This window comes from Megalops cyprinoides, chromosome 22, assembly GCF_013368585.1.
Source record: "Megalops cyprinoides isolate fMegCyp1 chromosome 22, fMegCyp1.pri, whole genome shotgun sequence".
NCBI lineage: Eukaryota > Metazoa > Chordata > Actinopteri > Elopiformes > Megalopidae > Megalops > Megalops cyprinoides.
This window is the reverse complement of record NC_050604.1, coordinates 6,161,073-6,178,374: the sequence shown is the minus strand read 5'-3', so window position 1 is coordinate 6,178,374 and position 17,302 is coordinate 6,161,073. Positions and strand designations below refer to the sequence as shown.

Sequence of the window (17,302 nt, the reverse complement as noted above, 5' to 3'; positions counted from 1 at the left end):
ACAGGGATTTAAGGTGAGGGCCCATGAGTGACTGCCAGGGAGAAGCCATGACAGGGTTCACTTCATGCCTGCAAGACAATAAGAGGCCTTAAAAATGCATGACTTGTATCTGAACCAGGAACCAGCTCCTGGCATCTCTGCTGGTACCTTTCAGAGCTGAAAATAGAAGGTATTGATTCATGCTCGCTGTACGTCTCCCGCTCGATCAACCGATTTCTGTCCAAGAGTTTGCAACCCTAGTCCGCTAGAGGATAAAGCAACGACATTTTATGCTGATTCCGTTACCTCTCTCCACCCTTTAAGCTCAGTGTTTTCCCTTGCAAAGACAAGAGGCTCTGTCACTGTTCTGATGCTGTTACTACTGAGTGAGGGATGCCTCAATAAATCAATCAATTAATCAATGAAATTGTATTATAGTTACAGTGCATTTATACAATCACACAGAATATGGGGCATATTATATATAGGGAACAGAAAAAAAGAAAACTGAGAGCCAATTGGGGAAAGAAATGGAAAATTATTCCCTGACACCTGGAAAAGGAGGTTGAGAGACACCTGGGAAACAGTGGAAACGGCACAGTGGCCACAGGCAGGCAACGAGCCGGGACCCTCCTTCCCAATTCCCGTCACACCCAGCACTTAAGAGCTTTCAAAGTGCAGCAACTCGGAGGAGAAGACAAAAGAGAGGAAAACAAGTGCTTCCCTGGAGCCAGCTGAAATATTCATATTATTGCCTCTACAGTTTTAAGGCTTTCTTCCATTATGCTTGGTGGTTTGTTTGTAAATGGTAGCATTTTCATTATTTACTTCACGGGCAAACTTTTGATTGGAGGCTAAACTTCTCATGCACGGTTGTGTAAATTCCATAAACCCCGGTGTGGGTTTTTTTTTTTTCCACTCCCTTCACTGCCACTTCTCATACTGAGAGGGGAGATGTTACAAGCTTCCGTAAACCACTCTTAATCAAATATCGGATTAGTGTCTCTTCTTTGAACACTCCCGTTTTTAATTATTTTATGAACATCCCATTTTAGGTCTACTCCTGAGAAGAGCCGGATTTTACAGCAAGTTGGTTTGACTCATGTTCACTTTGAGCCAGTTACGTGTCGGTGCTGGAGGGCTGGTTTGTTTGTTTGTTTTGCTAGTTTGTCTGGAGATGATTCTGACATGAGTCAAAAGATTTCTTCTGCATATAGTGTGCTGAGATAGTCAGATGAAATTCCTGTATCACACTCAAACCCAAATTAAAAATACCAGGCAACCATGTATTTCCTGGTGAATCGAGGGATACATCAACTCCTGTTGGCAAATTGTTGGTTGTGTCCATGAAAAATGATACAAATATGACACTCTTTTGCCTTTGCTGTTAGTTGTACACCATCATATTCATCTTTTTTCCCCTTTTTTCACCTCTAAATTAATATCCAGCAATGAATACCTCACACATTTGGACATTTAAAAAGTCTGTTCAGCGTGTGACCATGGGAACAGAGGTTGGAGTGGCATCCATGGTTATTCATCAATGGTAAATTTGGCCTTTTCAGAAAATCCAGTGCACCAGCTCAGTGTTGGAGAACAGAACTAAGAGACAGAAAGAACCATGCACCTTCATTACACTGTCCTTAAATTAAAAATACACAGTCCTGAAAAAATACTGTAAATATAGGTCTGGATATGATAAAAACAGTGATCAGAACTGAAGAGGCTTTGCTTGTGTGAGTGTTGAAAATCACTCTTCCCAGCAGCACTAACAGGGCTGACAGTTAAAATGATGTTGCCACGTTAAGATGAGTCAGACTGACGTTTGATTGGACACAATGTCTGAACTCAATCACTTGTCTGCCAATTGGAAAAGGTTTTAAGGGCCTGCTTATAGCTCCTACAGATACTTCCACGAAGGCCTAAATGGAGGGATAGCCACAGGAAATGCCTGGTATTAAACAGACTGCAGTCTCCTTCAGTAATGGTATCTCACTGCAGCGGCCTGCACTAGACCAGTATGGAGATAATTGCCATGAATAAATGACTCATTAAACAATTTCCGTTTACATTCACAGAGAAGTGCCTGGCCATGGCTCCAGTATAAAATTGCGTTTCCCCCTCCAACAATCCATTTACTCTCCTGGGATTGAATAACCTGTCCTATCAATATTTCAGTTTTCATTCAAATAGGTCTCCCCAGTATATAAGGCAAGAGGGTCGATTCGAGTCACTCCTATTTGCCTCATTGTAGTGTAATTATCTGTATTGTGCTGAGCTGGTAAATGTGTCTTAGAGAAGATTAGCTCAGAGTCATTCGAGTAAGTGCAAAGTATACCTTTGAGAGTAGGCTAATCTCTCTGGGTTTAGGGCATGGGAAAACTGTGGAAATCCTGTTTAGAACACAAAAGTCTCTTTGAAAGGATTTAGTCTATACTATGACTCAACATGAAAGAACCACATAAACATTAATGTTACTAGTAGTCATAGTATTAGTAGTGATAGAAGTGGGTAGAAGCAGTACTAGTTGCAGTAGTAGTATTTATAAAAGCTTGGTGTGATTTCAGGGAAATTCACTTCAATTGCTTTATTGGGGCTCTCAGAAGCAAAAAAATCCTGTAAACAAATCTAAGGTCATTTTTGTAATGTAATTTGTCAGTAGCTTAGTTCTTCTCCACTCAGTTTGATCCCTAAGTGCAATGCATGCAAAACAGTGATATCATCAAGGATAAAAAAGATCCATGGCTTGCATAATTAATCTGGAGTCAAGCAATGGTGTATATTCCTCAGATTCCAGACAACAACATGTAATTTCATCGATTTGTTGAATGAAATCATATTCCTTATGAAAAACTATTAATAACTGCATATGACTACCACCTTATACAGTACAAGTCATACCTCAGCCAAAAATCAATATTGTTGCTATTTTAATTTGATCCGTCGGTACTCCCACCGATGTCTATAACACCAGTTATCCCATATATGCATATCATACACCTGTCATGCCATACACGTTAATTACAGGTGAAGTGAATATATCCTTTTTGGCTTAATACATGGCCTGCATAATGTTCATGCAAAATGAACAGAAGCAGTCGTAAAAAGTCAGAAACACTCAGAATATCCCGCAGTACTGCTTTGAGGAAGCCAATTCAGACAGTGGTTCATCCACTTGCACAGTGGTCTTAACTTAGCACTCATTTAGCGATGTCACTCAAGACAAAAGGAAAAGAGCGCACTTATCTTAAGAAACAGGTAGGAGGATTTTGAAGAGTCTTGTCCTCACCCGAAAAAATGAGCTCCCACCCCTCTCTCACATTGCTCTTTGTACAGGAAACGTCAGGCCTCTGCATTTTCTCAGTGTGGGAGCCCCCATCCGATCCTGCTGCTTCAAACAGGCCTGATTAGAACCCCACCCACCCCTCAACGCCCAGTGCAGCCTCTGATTGGCACATTCAGAGAGGCCTACATTAGGACGGAAGAAGGGCTATTCATCACCACCTTTACTGAGCTGAGATGGAGTATCCACCTCCCCTTAAAATAAACACCCCCCAATTCTCGACAGATGCTGTGCTCCTAGCGGTAAGGAGACTGTGCAGGTCTGCGTGTCTGCGGAATCGCTGACAGTCCAAAGCAGTTGGCTGTGAGCAAGCACAGCCTCTCATTTGTTCTTCTCTTGAGGGCCAATCAGTTGCATGCTCTTTAAAGATGTTCGACTGCCACAGCATTGCTGCCCAGACCTTATTTCCTCCCTTAGCTCCTCAGAACTATCGGTTTGCATGCCTAAAGACCAGTAAGTGACCCTGGAAATGAGCATTAGATTCTGCCTTATCTCCTGAGGCCTGCTTCCTCATATCGAATTGGGGATAGTGGAGACAGCTGTGCCTCACTGAAAACACGCTTTTTTCAGGGGGGTTGGGGGTGGGGGGGACGGCTGTCGACCCTTTCACTGTTTGTCTTTCACACTAACGCTGGGACTGAAGCCGATTGAAGCTGCACACTCTTGCATTAATTGTCATCAGGATGAAAACATGAGAGTGCAGGAGCACGTGGGAAGCTCAGTCGCCCGCGGGCCATGCAAGCCAAAGGGAAGTGTTCCTTTTCCCTGCGCTGGCCAGGTGGGTGGACGGCTATTTCCTCGCTCTCAGCGGGTCTCTACGGCGACCGGGTCAGCACTCTGCATTCCGCGGCGAGCGTGCGCGGCGGCAGAAACGCCGGGGGAAGCACACGCTGTAGGCGTCCGATAGGCGCTGCCGCTCGACCAAACCAGCCCTCGCATGGCATGCCTGGTTAAGAGCGGAGCGGCGCTAATCCGCCGAGAAACGGCTGTTTACATATTCGTGCTCACACGCCGTGACAAACAATTATGGGCGCTGTGGAGCGGCAAAACTTCCCAGAGACTATTTATGTTTACTTTCTCACGCAGTCCTTTGTTCTCCAAAGTTTGGTTGGCGACGCAACGAGTGAGAGATGGATAAAAAGAGATAAGAAACAGGATTTTATAACAGAGTGAAGCAGGCAGCTGCATCAACCTGTGTTTAGCTGAGATACCGATAAGGACTTAATCAGATAAATAACTTTCTGAAAATGTGCTATACATATGTATGAACTAAAATACGTGATAGTACAATTTTGGTATACATGCACTGTGAGTGAAAAGCTACACTAAGAAGCACTCCAACATTAATGCGCATATGCTCGTCAGAATGTATTAACCCAGCAGGAAGAATTCTGTGATAAACAGCAGAATCCCAGATTTGAGTTCTTTTTTGCAAGTCATCATTTAAGTATTTAACCGTCTCTTCAAAGAAATTCAGTCTCTGTGGATCTAATACATTTTTTTTGCCATAAAGACGTCAGCGAAGAGGTGAAAACGGGTTTCTTTTGAACTGAAGGGCCCTGTGAGCAATTGTGCACTACTAGCAGCCATTAAACAGCCCAAAGCACTGTCTGATGCAAGCCAAGATTCACACGTCATGTTAAATTTGGGTTTTCAGATGGATAAAGTCAATGAGAGAGCCATTTTGTTCAAGTCAGGATGTCCATTTACCTGTAAATGAAAAACCACATGTGCTATTGGCATACAGTATAACCAATCCACAGGATGACAGCGTGAGATGTCAATTATTATCACATCAATTGTTGACAAAAGCAGATTTGGAAAAGCAGACACAAGACTGTTTTTGCTGTGTCAGTATTAAGTGCCTTAGGGGTGCATTTTCACAATGTCAGAATCACTCAGGGGCCCATTCAATGAGTGAGCCATGGCAGAAATATCACAAATATGCATTTTACACAATGACGCAGGTCACATGTGGAGACCGACTCCAAATCACACAGAATATTTCTGAAGAGAGCTCTTAATTTTGTCATTCAGTCATTACTGAATGTAGACACCTAAGATTTCTGTAAATGAGCCTTCAGGAGAACAGTCCTCTTTGAGTGTTGTGAAAAGGAGCTTATGATAGCAGTTTAGCTATGCAAGTGGCATTATACTGCAGTTATTGAACTGGGCTCATAACCAGAGGTTTGCCAGTCCAAACCTGACAGGAGAACCCCTACTTAAGCAGAGGGTGCTGAAGTGCTTCAGTGAAGATCTCCACCTGTCTAAGTGGATACTATGCTGAGAGTGCATGTCGCCCTAGATAAGCGCATCCACTAAGCAAACAAACCGGGTAAAAATAACGCGTGCTCCGTCCTTTTTTGCAGAAAGTAATTGTCCCTGAACTCACAGTGGGAAGAGGAGTTCCTGTGTTTGGCTGCCAAGAGCGGGTCACGTGACCAGTCCTCCGAGGCCCCTCCCTCAGCCCCCTGCTTTCCCACTCCAGCACGCTCTCCTTAAGTGTCCTACTTACCACCCAATGACTGATCCGCGCTCGCCTTCCCTAGAAGCCCGGCACTATCCTCCGCACCAGTCACAGGGAGCTAGGGTGTAATTCAGGTGAGGCAGGTACTGAGCATGAGAGAAAACACTATTTAAAGTACAGTGTAGGATGGGGCAATTGTTACACTGTACAGCGGAAGAGCTTGATTTGGAGTTTTTAATCATTCGAGACAATTTTTATGTTGTTATGGTTCAACACACCGGAGTTATGCAACACCTTGTCACGCATCAAGCAGATGTTTGCCCATTTATCCAGGCTTGTTAAAAAGCGAATCGATTTGGCACACCTAGGTGACATTTCCCCAGCGAGCAAGCTTTCGGCTTAGCGGAGACCTGCCCTTTGTTCGCGGAGTAGGACACCTGGTAGGACAGCAGGCTCTCTGGCGGGACATACGTCAAGGCGGGCGACCACACCGTCGCTCACAGCAGCGTTTACACACCTCCCCCCTCCCCCTGGCAGGCCTTCTGCTGCCAGCCTGGTGATGACTCAATTAGCCACAGCCGTTTCCCAAAGGGACTCCTCCAGTCTCTGACATGCCATCACCGGATCAGATGGAAAGTGAGTCTGATTTAAACATCCGCCTCAGTGTCGTTACTTTCGGCTCCATTCACATGCCAATGACGGTGGCCCTCCCCCTTGTTGCGGTGGGGTGTGTCTTTAGGAGCAGCTCTTGATGTGTCACGCCACCGTCTCCACTGCGTTCTGCGGCTCTGTGTGTTCAGCAAGGCCAGCTGTCATTCTGAGCGCGGAGTTAGCGCTGATAAATCACCTCTTCTGACATAAACATCTTTAAAAACATCTTCCCTCAGTGGGCGCTTTGGGGCAACCCCCCTCGATGGGGAGTAATCAGAGCTCTCAGTCACACCCAAAATGGGAAGTGAACGCGATTCATTCAGCAGCATGACCAGAGACGCACCGCTTTTCTCTTCACATGACAGGCATGCTGAATGACTGCCTCTATTTCCAGCTGAAAAAATGAACCCACCATGACTGCGTATTGTTATTAGTATTATTATCATCATAGCATACAGTCTGTGCACATCAGTTTAATGGAAATAATAATAAAAAAATACAGTGGAGGAGATTTTTACAATTTCTGTAACCCCCCCCCTCTCAACAAGACAAATAGGAAATTACAGTGCTGGAATGAATGATGGCTATGCGCTGATTCTGCAGGGTGGAGAGAAAGCTAAATAAGTCTCAGTAAACATTGCTCGTCCTTACCAACAGCTTGCGGTTCCCCTGTTTTTCCTGCTCCTGCTCTGAAAGTCACTTTCCCGATACGAGTCTGTGCAAGTGTGCACGTTGTGCCGACAATACACTGCGTATTGAGATTGATGACTCATTTAAATAGTGCTAAATAATCATCTAAATAAGGGCTGCCACATAAAATATGCATGTGAAATGAATGACTGCCACAAATCCACCAGAATAAATGAAGTTTACAGGAATAAAAAAGGGAAGCATGCAAATACAAAGAGAGCTGGATTCAGAGGAATTATGGCGGCTTGACTCTAAATACACCGAGGACACAGGAACGCTTTTTACTCTGATTGGCAAATAAACAGTTAAAAGAACTCCAGATGCTAATCTGACACTGCCGATGCTATGTTCTTATGTGTGTCAGCTGCTAGCGTTGTGTGCTAAAAAGCTGCCAAACACAACAGAGGCCAGCGTTCCTGCGGAGCATAATGGACTCATTCTGTCTATTATGTGATGGGAAGTTGTTCATAATTGCCCTCTGTGATGGGCCATTCAGTTCATTATCCATTACGTCAATTTGCAGTGGCAGCCTCATTCACTTAAAATGCTTCGACTGGTTAAGGAGACAAACAACTGGGCATTGCAACCCAATGCCCCAGGGCTCAGTTCAAGCCTGGCATCTGTAACCTTTACCAAAATTCAACCTGCACTGTCAATTATTTGGCAACCCAAAAGGTTAAGCAAATGCACTACGGAAATATATTTCCTATCCTGCGTGTGCGTGCATGTGTGTGCATATGTGTGCACCTTCACACATGCTTCGTATAGCTTAATGTGTGTTTGCACGCAAGTGATTTATAGTACATGCACTGGGAGCTATGAAAAGTGGCTTTATAAGAAGCTAATCTTGAGGAAAATGCATTCAGAATTAGGCGAGGAAAGTGCTGTACTATAAACGTGGGCCTACTCATACGTTGCCTTCCCACAATCAATTACAGCATCCAATCAGAGAGACAGCCTGCACTCTCCTCCGGCGCGCAAACTGCTGCTCCATACCGGTAAATAAGTGAATGCAGTGCAGGGAAATGGCAGCTGAAGCAAGGAAATACACTCTCTGATTTCAGCGTTAACAAGCTTTTCCTCATGTACTCCCAGCTTGCCACCATTTACTTCTGAGACAATGGCAGGGGCCAAAAGCGATTTAATTGACTTGGCATTTGTCGAGCACTCTGTTGGAAAATAAATATATAAATGGAGACCCATGTATGAGTACCCAGATTATAACGCTGGAAGACATCAAAACACCCAAAGCTTGGAGTGATATTGATTGGGTTAGATTTGCTGGAGAAAGGCGAAATAAAGGAACAAGCAGATGCAGAACTGGTCCACAACCACTTCCTATAGACACAGCCTATACAAGTCTCACTTCCAGAATATTCTGCAAAAGGGGTAACACAAGAGCACATATTCAAAGCTGCCCAGGCACCTATGCTGGGGAACCTCTGCTGATCTTTTTGGATCTTTTGGGTCTCTTTTTCAAATGGAGCTTTGCATCAGAGCTGCAAGGTGCCACTAAAATGCCTTATGCATTTTTATTACTTCTCTCCAGGCTACAATAAGACTGACAAGCTTTGTGTTCTGCTACTGATACACGGCTCACCTGAGCTTCCATACAGAATCTAATGGGTGGGTAAAGTTTTTGCACATGTGCTCACGTGCCACCACATAAGTCATACCTCTGTCATAACCAGGTATCACCCGGTGGTAAGTGTTTTCTGTAAGTGTTTGCTCCACTTACAGAAAAGCAGGTCTCATGCAAAGGAAACATCAGCACCAATCACTTAGGGGAATGACGCCATCATAACACACTAATTATTCATGGCAAGTTCCATTTTTACTCTGGGACTATTACAACTTTCCAGTTGAATTTCTCAGGTAAGATGTGGACTCAGCAGTTCATTCTTACTCACATGTTCCTACGTGCATTCAGTACGGGTGTTGTGCTGTTTCTGTGTGACAGCCACAGTCAAACTTAATGAAATCCAGTTAAATGGTTTCCAATCCCTCAATCGGATGCCATCACAGCATTGAGAACACTGCAGGTTCTGAAACGCCTTTTAAAAGATGAATGGCATGCAACCCTTCTACAGAAGGCTTTTCAGGGGACCTTTCCAGGAAATGACTGAAATGACACGCATGGGTTTGGCATCATAATCCTACCCAAAACAGAAACCTGGGTTTCTAAACATGTGCCTTTCTATTGTAATGTGTGCGCCTGTATTATCTTATGAGTCTTATCGGGCAACAAAAAAACAAAAAGCACCACCATGCTGAACTGCAATCAAAAGGAGTTGCTCCTCATTCCAAATTCCACTATGGCCCCTGAGACTAATTATTTACCAAAAAAACGAAGAAAATATATCCACAGCTTTCAAAATGGAGACGCAGAAGTGAGCTGGTAAAAAATCCTGTATTGATCACATTATCCACCCCTCCCCCACAAATATCACATCACCTCAGCTTCTAACAAACCCCAGAAAACTCTATAATGATAATGATCCTTGATAATCACTCAAGAATACACAGAAATGTGAATAATACACTGATTTGCAAAACCTAACATATGTGAGCTATCAAACTAAAGGATATACTGCATGACTTGCATGTAGAGTATCCTTGTTTCCCCAAAGAAGAACACCATAATCATCTATAAATGTTTCACATTCACAGGATTTCCAAGCTAGTCCTCAGAACCATATGTAAATGCCAAATTCTTTGACCTGCGATATTCAGCAACAACTACATCTACAAGCAAAAATCCACTTATGTAATCGTAATGGTTCGAATATTAACATACACAATGTGAGGGAATGTCATAACTGCTGAAAGCAGCCAATGTTACAGAATCCATTTACGGAATATACAAAGGCTGTGTTTGCTTAGAAGAAGAATGTTGCTGCACCCTGTTCCGTAACCAGCACTAACAATGCAGAAATGGCCAGCAATTTGTTTGCATTACCCCTACTTTGCATTCACTGTATGAGTAGACTGTCATGTGCATGTGTAATTGTGTTGAACAAAATGTCCAAGCAGCGTGTGAACGCTGGGTTTTGTTTTTTTTTTTTTTTTTTGGTCTTGTAGAGTTTTTTTTTCTTTTGTGGCGTGCTGTACAGGTGCTTTATTAAATATTGTGATGTTAGTTTGCTTCACAGCTCTGGAAACATGTCTATAATTGTGAATAGCTCCAAACATGTCTGCCAGCTCTGTCAATATGAAACTGGCATAAAAGATTGCTTTTCTAAGTGTGCTTTATTTGCTTCGCAGAGTGCCACGTACTTGGGGTGCCAATTAGTTTTGGGCCGGCTCGTTAAATAATCTTGTGCATATTCATGACCTAATTGGCACGGCTCATTTACGAAGAGGCCAAGGACGTGATGCATTTTGAAACCACAGAGTTAAGTTAATTGTCATTGAGACGTCAACGGAACTGCCACATAATGGAACACTGGAACAGGATTTCTGGAAAATCCCATCGGTAGAGCTGACTGGGAAGGCGGCCTCCATTCAGCACTGCTGCTGCAGACTTATGGGGGACTTTCTTGGATCTGGAAGCAAGACAGAAATAAATGGGACAATGTTTCGCTTCTTTAGTGTGGCAAGCTCTGCAGATAATTCACTCCTAAGCAACAGTTTTTGGACATAAAAAACCTTACTCACGCCATGTGTTTGTATGGGAAGGAAGCAGAAAATAGGCATCATATATTTTTAAAAAGCCACAACAAAGATCGACGGAAATAACGAAAGGAAGCTTGGCAAACAGTGACCTTTGAAACAACTATTTATAAAATCAGCCCAAACAATTAACAATCTAACAACTAATCAGCAATCAAACCTGCCAAGCAATGTCTGATCCACCCAACCAATCAGCAATCGAACCAGCTAAGCAATGACCTATCCAAGAAACCAATCAGCAACTGCATCAGCCAATGCAATGACTAATCCAACTAACCAGTCAGCAATTGTACCAGCCCATGCAATGAACGATTCAACCAACCAAAATGATTTCCACATAGGCACAACCATCAAGTATTGCATCTCATAATGTACACAACATGAAATATTGCTGACAGTTTCACCACCACTGCACTTAAAAATAGTATTTTGCCTTGGTTGTGTGGCTGTGTAAATAGATGGGAATTGTGTGTCGTGATGCCAGTAATTAGAACACATAAGCCACAACCAAGACTTGGTATATCATACTAGCAGTGATTACTAATCATCTCTTTGAACACAACTAAGTGTAACAGTAACAGTATTGTTTCACCTGATGGTGCTTTGTCCAGAGTTACACCTGTGCCAGTTTCTCTGATGAACCAAATGCTTCTTCCAGATAACAAAAGATATTGTAAATGAGTTGTTCTCTTTAAAATTGAGGGGAGACAATGTCATGTTGGGTTTGGGCTTGAGGGGCTTGAGTTAAAGGAATTACATGAATTTACCATCAGTTTCGAATCCGCGCAGACTATCGTGGTCACCCCCTGAGATGAAGCCGGTTACAGCTGTGTCCCCAATTACCCCGGCAATACAATCTTCAATGGGTGTCAAGTGGAGCTGACTCAGTCCGCCTCCAGTGGCAGTTTGGCTACCCGTCGAGCTGTAATGTGCTTCGTAGTTGTTAACTTTAAGTCAAACCATTTCTTTTTTTACTTCTGCAGTAATACGCACTTACAAACTGGCAGCATTGGCTGCACTGGTGGCACATTGCCAGTTGCATTTTTTACAGAATTTGACACAACGCTTCCATGTTTGCCAAACAAGTCCTTGTTTTGGCTTTGAAAACTTCATAATTTTTGTATCAGTTTCTGTGAAGCATGTTTCTTCTTGTCTCCATTTTCCCACAAACAAATGGAGCAAAGAACCATTTTAATATGCAAAAAATATGAATACAGATGGTATGCTTAAAACTTGACAGTTCCAAACAAATACATGACAATGTACAAAAATATCAAGCGATAGTTTGAGATTTATCAACATTACTTCTAAAAAAATTGTATAAGCAAGCCTTACACACTGAAGATCAATCAAGATTGTTTTTCTTTGCACAGTATATCTGACCTTTATACATGTGAATGATTTTAGGATCAAATTACCACGCAGATTGATAGATGAGATCCGAGAAGTAGAGAAAGAGTCCGACACTATGCCATTCTCTTGCTGACTCTACATAATATAAGCCACCAATTACCACATCAGCACTGCAGTGACCACGCCACTCAGGTGCTCACTGTCACAGAGTGTGCCTATAGAAATATCTCACATTACCAAATGTGAAATGTGTGATAAATGAACAAATAAATCTGGAACTGTCATTGTTAGTTATGAAAGATTTATTATTATTATCGTTATTATTATTATTATTATTGTTGTTGTTGTTGTTGTTATTTCTCCTTGTGCCTGTGGCGGCTTTCCATTTGAATTTAGTGCCTGTCTGCCTATCTTTCACTGTGCTCACAGTGCCTTTCCCCGCTGTGCTCCCAGGAAATAGTTCACTTGACGGCCCCAAAAAAAAAAAAAAAAAAAAAACATGACATGAAAAGCTTTGTTGGGAGAGAGGCAGGGGGGCTGTGGCAGCCCATCTGGGTCCGTTTTAAATATATATGAAGCGTGTGGGAGAGAGGGGCTACAGGGCAGCAGTCAGTGAAATCTGGGCCTTTTTGGTAATAATTCATTGGCATCTCCCCGCTATCAGCTCCAGCTTTCAACCTCACGAGGATGGCTCACAAACACCACCGGGTGATTAATAAGAGATGCGGTTGGACAGGAGAGCTGGATTCGGCGCAGAGAGTGCTGTCTCTGCCGCCCGGTGTGAGGCATGTGCCAGCCATTTCCGCCGCATGACAGTGTCATGCATGGCCTTTTCGCAAAGTTCCCTGTCTGCCGCGTCGTTCTCCTCATGCCAGATGCCAGATTTTGTCATGTTTCATCAAAGATGTTCCCCAACTTAAAACGTGCACTTCTTAAGCCTTTCAACAATAGCTTAGAATAAGATGGAAATAATGAAGTCTCAAAAGATCGACGCAAATAAAGATGGTGCAGAAAGGAAATCAAATATGGCCTTGGGCCAGTGGGTCTTTAGATGTTCCTCTGCTCCATTGATCTTTCCATAGAATGCCGAGGAACTGGTTTCTTTTTAAAGTGAGCTTGGTTCAGTAGTTTCTTTCTAACTAGAAACGTAGGTGTGGGTCAGATTGACCCCTGCCTATTTCAAGGTAATTAATAACAGAAAAAGAAAAAAAATTGATTCTGGATAAAATAAAATAAAAAAAAGACTGAGAGAAACAGCAAATACACTTTACCACAGATACCTAGCCTGTCAACATTTGGCAAGAACAGATTTTAATTTAATTTAAAGTGTTTTAATTTAATCTAAGTTGAATCAACACTTGTCCTCAACTTTGACTGACAAATAAAAGAAAGTGTTACTTGTAGTGTTATAATGCAAACACAATTCTTTCTGTTAAGTGCAGAGTTCACGGAACTCAATTGAAGCGTGTATGTGAAGAAGTAAAATAGCACATTTAATTGTGACTTAAAGTTAAGGACAAAGGATGACTAAATCCAAGAACATCTCTGTCCTTTCTCCAAGGCAACCATCTAATATGTGTTCATAGCACAGTTTCCAAAACATTTATTTTTGTTTCTGAGACTAACTCCATCATCTTTATACTTCAGTAATGTTTGCTCTTATTAGGCAGTGGCATTTTAAATGGGCAGTTAGCTTCTAATGCTGCACTGTCACTGAATGAGGTTTTCATTACAGTACATCCGATTGCAGTAAATCAATGCCGGGCTTCATCAAATACTAAATACAGGAAGCTTCTAGCATGGAAATCAATCTTTGATGGTGCTCTTTTCTCTTGATGATAATCTATGCAGCAGAAAGTGGTTCAGCACAGACATTATTCAATTTCCTTTACATACTGTATAAATCAGGGACATGGGCAGATCTTATCCTCAGTTAAAAATGCTTCACTATTGACAGCATGAAGTCACAGTAGTATGACATTTGAGACACGTCATCTACATGTTTAATGATAACTGGGCTACAGAATATGTAATAAAGCATTAATAACAGCATTATAAATTATCATTAACAATATATTATGTTATGTCCAACATTAACAAATGCTAGTAGATATAAAGGAGGAATCCAGTGTTAGCAGATTGACAGATTTCCAGACTTAAATATATAGTGTTAGTATGTTGTTAGTATGCACTGCAAAAGTGTAAATTATGACCTTGCTCAACCTCTGTTAAGCATTCAAAACTCCACTCTATCCAAACAGGTTATTCAAGAATACTTCGATCTTAGACAGAGCATAAAGTTACAATATTTATTTATTTATTTATTTTTTAATTTATTTTATTTTTATTTATGAATAATGTCCCACTTATTTTACAAAACTGTATGTAGCAGAGAGTTAGATACTAAAGTAATGGTTTATGACTAAAAGATTATAGGGACTTTAATGGGTTGCCATAAGTCACGTTTTGACTAAATTCCTGTTCTCAGTTTTCAGCATTCCGTTTACACATGGCTTGAAGGTACAGTTCAAATGAAAATAAAACTTCGGGTACAACTTTCTGTTTGTCTGTCTGTCTATTTGTTTATACATTCCCTGCAACCTAAATGCTGAGACTTGTTCTTTTAGGCATATAATTACCTTGTTATATAAAATCTAGGGAGGGTAGTGAGAGAGAGAAAGAGAGAGAGAGAGAGAGAGAGAGAGAGAGAGAGAGAGAGAGAGAGAGAGAGAGAGAGAGAGAGAGAGAGAGAGAGAGAGAGACAGAGAGAGAGAGACAGAGAGAGAGAGAGAGAGAATGCCTCATAAAAAGCCAAATATGAAACTACTCAAACCAATTCTGGGAAAAAGCCCAGAAAAACTCTCCACACTGAGGCCCACTCTTCTCTCTTAATTGCATGATCCACTTACCTGTAGGAGGGGAACATGGGGGGACCCCTGTGTCACCAACGCAGCCAGAAGGTCTGTGCCATTACAGTGTCTTTAACAGCTGTCATTAGAAGCTATTATTTAAAGCTGAGCTCTAATGGGAAATACACAGCCAGGGAGACAGGTGCATTATAATACTTTATTTTCTGTGAGGTACCTTAGTGCTTCTCATTTTTAATACAGTATGTGTGCTCTTACAGAGATCTGGCTCGGTTTTGCCCCTGTGGGAAATGAATGTGCAGTGAGAAGAAATGTGGCAGAGCTTGGCATTTGCAATGTTATCCAAAATTATAATACATCAATAAACGTATATGCTGTTTTTTCCCCTGCTGAGTGGTCCATTTGATGCTAAATCTGCTAGCACAAAAACATTTGTATAGGGCTTATTGGTACAACTTCTGAAAGCATTACCAAGCACCTTTACTGTGCATTTGTCTGTCAAAAAGGGTATTTAGTAACAGTAGGGTGCTTTATAAGGACCTTTGTAACAATGTCATTAATGCTTTACAAATTATTTCACAAAATAATTATAGACAATATCATTAACTAACATTTAATAAACTTGCTTTTTTATTATGATAAGAATAAAAATGACACATATGTAAGTATTTAATTGTAAGTTCATTGACCTTATCAGAAAATCTTGCACTTAGTAGTAGGATTTGTGCTAGTACTGTTCAGCAAAAAAAGAACAGTATTTCTGTGCGTGGGCAGAGAACTGAGTTCAACTTAGACAGGAAAAATACATAGGTTAAGGCAAAGTGTAGATCTTGCTAAAGAAAACATGGCTGAGAGTGCAGTTCTGTGTCTGCATTAAACTTTGATCACTTGTGAATTGCATGTCTGTTTGCAAACATGGTTTTTTTACCTATGCTTAACACAGAACATATAATACCTTGCATTTACATCATTGTTAAAATTTGCACTCGGTAGAAAATGATCATACTGGTGTTATAGCATATGTATAGTATAAGCATCTATATTTGAAGAACTTCATGTGAGCGTAGTGTTTTTTTTTTCCCTTTTCTCCATCACGTATCTGTCATGCTAAATATAGTCTATTCCTGGTTTACAGAATAGATGGCAATCCCCACAACATCACCACCTACCACAGTATGACGTCTGCATATTCACCCTAACAACATAAAACTGTCCATAAAGCCTGTGGACGACCAGCTCGCTCGATTTAGTCATTTGCTAGAGCAGGTTTTGAGCGAACGTGCGTCGTCAGTCCGCGTGGGGGCGGAGAATTACGTGGGCGCTTTGCGGCGGGATGTGTCAGCGGCGTCATGGAAACTCGCCGGCCCGAGTTGTCAAAGCCTTTAAATCAGGCCCCGGCTCCTGGTAAATAATTGAGCCACTTGGTCTGCCGCTGTCCCACTCGTAAGCTGTCTCTCACTCCTCGACCTGCAGGTGGTGACTCACGGAGCCCGGCTGAAGGGAGCAGCCGCCGACCCCGACGAGGCCCTGAACCTGCGTGGCTCGCCTCCACCGCACCTTCGGTTTAGCAGAGTCAGGAAGTGCGCTGCACCTGGCCTTGGCGGCACGCACGACAGGGTTCAGTTCTCAGGTGAGCCACCTCTGCTCTACACGTGGTCAAGGCACTAAAGCGGAATTGCCCCAGTAAACACACAGCTGTGTGTAATTGTAAGCTGTGTCAGTACCTGCTAAGCACGCATAATGTAATGGAATATGCTACAGTTATTTCTGCATATAAGATTACACAAATGTGGGGGCAATAACCTAATCACTGATCATGCTGGATGATGATGTAGTAAAATTTCACTAGTACATACATAGAAGTATTACTTTACATTATTGTCTTCTATTTTTATTATTATTTTTTATTATCCCTTTAGACAGCTGGATATTTAATGAAGCATAATGGCCCCTGACAAACTCAAGGGAGCAACAGAGGCTACAACTCGAACCTGCAGCCTCCTGTTTAAAGACTCAGGTCGTTAGCAGCCAAGCTTGCTGTGGTCGCACTGTAGGTGTAGTGCTACTGCAGAATCAGCAGGAGTCCACACACTTTGGTAGGAAATCACACCTCAAAACAATGCATAAGTCTTGCAAAAAAAGGTGAAAACAGCAGGAATTCCTGTTTTTGTTCATTACATTTTTACCACCAGCTTTCCCCAACTCTTAGCGAGTGGGCGATTAGCTGTTCCTGTTGCTGGGACTCCCAGCATGTGAGTCGGAGTGCAGATATTTGGCATT

At 42.1% G+C, this 17,302-nt stretch overlaps 1 protein-coding gene across 1 annotated transcript in view; it reads right to left on the bottom strand.

Annotated features, from left to right (window-relative positions):
* Nucleotides 1–17,302, bottom strand: part of lingo2b (leucine rich repeat and Ig domain containing 2b) — a 254,816-nt gene that overhangs the window by 228,818 nt on the left and 8,696 nt on the right. The window lies entirely within an intron of this gene.